The sequence below is a fragment of the Ranitomeya variabilis genome, unplaced genomic scaffold (assembly GCF_051348905.1).
Source record: "Ranitomeya variabilis isolate aRanVar5 unplaced genomic scaffold, aRanVar5.hap1 Scaffold_276, whole genome shotgun sequence".
NCBI classification, from domain to species: Eukaryota; Metazoa; Chordata; class Amphibia; order Anura; family Dendrobatidae; genus Ranitomeya; species Ranitomeya variabilis.
In genome coordinates, this window is record NW_027508026.1 from 30,001 (window position 1) to 35,000 (window position 5,000).

A 5,000-nucleotide genomic window follows, 5' to 3' on the forward strand; every position below is an offset into this window, starting at 1 on the left:
GAGCCCGGGGAAGATTTTCTGGAAGAGTCCTTGGGACTTAGTGCAATTTTTAGAAAATCTCGATTTTGTGAAAAATGTCACATTTCCCCTACTACCACCACAGGGGGGGCGTCAATATGTTGTAAAGCACCCAAGGGCAGTGACCTAAATGCGGGTAAAGTTTGCGGTGCACGGGGGGAAAGTTGAATTTTTGGATGAAAATGCGTATTTTCATACTTTGAAAATTTCAGGCGTGTGTCGGACTTCCAGGCGGGGGCAGCCGCCAGAGGCGTACCGGGGACGCTTCCAGGAGCCTGGGGAAGATTTTCTGAAAGTGTCCTTGGGACTTAGAAATATTTTGAGAAAATCTCGATTTTGTGAAAAAATGTCACATTTCCCCTACTTCCACCACAGGGGGGCGTCAATATGTTGTAAAGCACCCCAGGGCAGTGACCTAAATGCGGGTGAAGTTTGCGGTGCACGGGGGGAAAGTTGAATTTTTGGATGAAAATGCGTATTTTCATACTTTGAAAATTTCAGGCGTGTGTCGGACTTCCAGGCGGGGGCAGCCGCCAGAGGCGTACCGGGGACGCTTCCAGGAGCCTGGGGAAGATTTCATGAAAGTGTCCTTGGGACTTAGAAATATTTTGAGAAAATCTCGATTTTGTGAAAAATGTCACATTTCCCCTACTTCCACCACAGGGGGGCGTCAATATGTTGTGAGGTACCCCAGGACAGTGACCTAACTGTGGGTAAAGTTTGCGGGGCACGGGCGGAAAGTCGAATTTTGGATGAAAATGCATTATTTTCATACTTTGAAAATTCCAGGCGTGTGTCAGACTTCCAGGCGGGGGCAGCCGCTGGAGGCGTACCGAGGACGCTTCCAGGAGCCTGGGGAAGATTTTCTGAAAGTGTCCTTGGGACTTAGAAATATTTTGAGAAAATCTCGATTTTGTGAAAAAATGTCACATTTCCCCTACTTCCACCCCAGGGGGGGCGTCAATATGTTGTGAGGTACCCCAGGACAGTGACCTAACTGTGGGTAAAGTTTGCGGGGCACGGGCGGAAAGTCGAATTTTGGATGAAAATGCATTATTTTCATACTTTGAAAATTTCAGGCGTGTGTCAGACTTCCAGGCGGGGGCAGCCGCCGGAGGCGTACCGAGGACGCTTCCAGGAGCCTGGGGAAGATTTTCTGAAAGTGTCCTTGGGACTTAGAAAAATTTTGAGAAATTTCCGATTTTGTGAAAAATGTCACATTTCCCCTACTTCCACCCCAGGGGGGCGTCAATATGTTGTAAAGCACCCCAGGGCAGTGACCTAAATGAGGGTGAATTTTGCGGTGCACGGGCGGAAAGTCGAATTTTTGGATGAAAATGCGTATTTTCATACTTTGAAAATTTCAGGCGTGTGTCAGACTTCCAGGCGGGGGCAGCCGCCGGAGGCGTACCGGGGACGCTTCCAGGAGCCTGGGGAAGATTTTCTGAAAGTGTCCTTGGGACTTAGAAATATTTTGAGAAAATCTCGATTTTGTGAAAAAATGTCACATTTCCCCTACTTCCACCCCAGGGGGGCGTCAATATGTTGTAAGGCACCCCAAGGCAGTGACCTAAGTGGGGGTGAAGTTTGCGGTGCACGGGGGGAAAGTTGAATTTTTGGATGAAAATGCGTATTTTCATACTTTGAAAATTTCAGGCGTGTGTCGGACTTCCAGGCGGGGGCAGCCGCCAGAGGTGTACCGGGGACGCTTCCAGGAGCCTGGGGGAGATTTTCTGGAAGAGTCCTTGACACTTAGAAAAATTTTGAGAAAATCTCGATTTTGTGAAAAATGTCACATTTCCCCTACTTCCACCCCAGGGGGGCGTCAATATGTTGTAAGGCACCCCAAGGCAGTGACCTAAGTGGGGGTGAAGTTTGCGGTGCACGGGGGGAAAGTTGAATTTTTGGATGAAAATGCGTATTTTCATACTTTGAAAATTTCAGGCGTGTGTCGGACTTCCAGGCGGGGGCAGCCGCCAGAGGTGTACCGGGGACGCTTCCAGGAGCCTGGGGGAGATTTTCTGGAAGAGTCCTTGACACTTAGAAAAATTTTGAGAAAATCTCGATTTTGTGAAAAATGTCACATTTCCCCTACTTCCACCCCAGGGGGGCGTCAATATGTTGTAAGGCACCCCAAGGCAGTGACCTAAGTGGGGGTGAAGTTTGCGGTGCACGGGGGGAAAGTTGAATTTTTGGATGAAAATGCGTATTTTCATACTTTGAAAATTTCAGGCGTGTGTCGGACTTCCAGGCGGGGGCAGCCGCCAGAGGTGTACCGGGGACGCTTCCAGGAGCCTGGGGGAGATTTTCTGGAAGAGTCCTTGACACTTAGAAAAATTTTGAGAAAATCTCGATTTTGTGAAAAATGTCACATTTCCCCTACTTCCACCCCAGGGGGGCGTCAATATGTTGTAAGGCACCCCAAGGCAGTGACCTAAGTGGGGGTGAAGTTTGCGGTGCACGGGGGGAAAGTTGAATTTTTGGATGAAAATGCGTATTTTCATACTTTGAAAATTTCAGGCGTGTGTCGGACTTCCAGGCGGGGGCAGCCGCCAGAGGTGTACCGGGGACGCTTCCAGGAGCCTGGGGGAGATTTTCTGGAAGAGTCCTTGACACTTAGAAAAATTTTGAGAAATTTCCGATTTTGTGTAAAAATCACCCATTTCCCCTACTTCCACCCTAAAGGGGCGTCAATATGTCGTAAGGCGCCCCTAGACAGTGACCTAAGTGGGGGTGAAGTTTGGGTCTGCTGGGTGGAAAACTGAAAAAAAGCGATTTTGTGACTTTGAGAACAAACAGAGAGCTCAAAACTTTGAAAAACGTCAGACCGCTGTCAGACTTCCAGGCGGGGGAAAGCTCTGAGGTTGTACCGAGGACACTTCCATGGCCCCCGGATTGATTTTCAAGAAAGAGTCCTTGGGACTTTGAAATTTTCCGGCGAGCTGTTTTTGGCTTCCGGGAGCCGTAGAACTTTGGGAAATCGATTCCGCTCACCGGTTCAGGGTGTTTCGAGCTAGTCCAGGTCCCAGCTACGCCGCCTGGCCTCCAAATTTCGCAAATTCGAAAAAAAAAAAAATAGAACCGGAATGAGGAAATTTCTGGCCGCCGGATCCGCCGCACGGCTCCAGGAGGTCGGACACTTTTTGACTTTGTTCCCTTAAAGTGGGGGTCGGTGTCTCACCATGCAAATACCCAGTTTTGCACACCAGCTGCAGGATATAGGAGAGAGAGGTACCTCTCGGCCCCGACCAAAATCCGTTGTTTTCGTGGTTCCTCGACTCGGGTAGGCGGTTTGGCGAGTACCCCCCTTTTGCATGGAAGTTCGCACTCGCGCCGAGACCAGGCTTCCGCGGCTCCAGGGGGACTTTTGCCGGTTGTCCGTCCCGAGTCCGAGACGCGTTTCCTGGGTCGCCCGAGCCCGAACGGACCCTCCCCACGTGGGTTCCTGTCCTCTGAGGGCGACGGTCGTCAGAAGGGGGGCAGATCCAGAGTCCTCGTCCGCAGGAGGGCTCTGGGAGGGCGGATCGCTCCTTCTGACTTTGTCCCCTCGGAGCGGGCTCGGCGTTTCTCTGTGTCGGATGTCTCCCGCTTCCGCGCCAACGGGGAGACCTATGAGAGAATCGCACCGCGACCCGGCTTCCGTCTCGAGGGCGCCCGGAGCGCGCCGGACACTCGCTTCCAGGACTCCAGGGGCACGTTTCTTCCCCGTCTCCCCCGAGGGGAAGAACGGAGGCAGGGGTTCCACCCGAGCCCCTGCCCTTTCTTCCGATCGATCTGGCTCAGCGCTCCCGGGTGGGGAGGTGGTGCCGCTCGCTCGGCCCGGGCTTTGGAGCCCGCGTCGGTTTACGGCGGGCGGTCTCCTTCCTCTGTTACCCCCCCCCGGGTTTCAGGCACTCGTCCTTGGGCGCGCACGCCGGCGGTCGCCCTCCCGTCTACGGACGGAGGCGGCCGAGCTGTGGGGAGTTTGACCCGAACCGTGGTACGGCAGCGGTCCGACGACCCGCACGGGCGAACGGAGGGGCGCCCACCCACCTCGGCGTGGGGGCCCGCCGTCCGAATCGCTCCCCGCGCGGGGCAGCACAACGATCTTCTCCGAGGGCGGCCCTTTGACTTTCAGATGCGCAGCTCGTCCGCGGAGGCCCGCGCCGCACCCCAGCGTCCGAAGGGCGGCCTCCGCGGTGGGCATCGGCGAGAGCGGCGGCGGTGGGTGGCGCTTCCACGCCACCGCCGAGCTCCGCGTTTTCCAGTCTTTTCCCGAGCCCCTACGATAGTGGGGGGATGACAGACGTGCGGGGAGGCGGGCGAGTGGGTTCTCACCGTGCGGTGTGCCCCGCGGCCGAACGCCGTCGCCTTCCCCTCGTCCGCCGTCCTCCGAGGCGGCTCGGCAGGGAGCGCGAGAGCGAGAGGGAGAGCGAGAGAGAGAGACCAAGCGGACGCCCCGGAGCGAGAAGGGAGGATGGAGAAGGAAAGACGAATCGAAGGGGGGCACGAGTTTGGCGAAGGGAGTACCCGGCGTATTGCCGCACCGGACTTCGTCTGTTCTCAACAGTCGAGACACGGCTTCGGGGGGAGACGCCGCTCGGTCGGTCACCTTTGAGGTTACGGGCAAGAGCCCGGGACAAGGGACTACGCCGGAGGGCGACGCCGACACGGCCAGGCCGACCATGCCCCGCGCTTGACCTCCGGGTCGCTGGGGCTTGTGCCGGAGCCGCGGCGGACCCCGACGGCCAGCCCCCCTCTCCCACTCCTCGCGCCCGTCCGCCGGTGGGTCGAGGACCCCCCGCGGTGGAGGCAGGTCTAAGCCAGACGGCGGCGCCGCACAGGCCCCCCCACGCCCTGGCCCCTCTCCCCAGCAGCGACTCAGTGCGTCGCCCCGGGAGCGGTGGGTCACGAGGCAGGGCGGCCGTGGCGTCCTCCGGAGGCCAGTCACCTCGACCTTCCCGCGCAAGGGGTGGTCTTTCGCGACAGATGCCCTCCGTTCG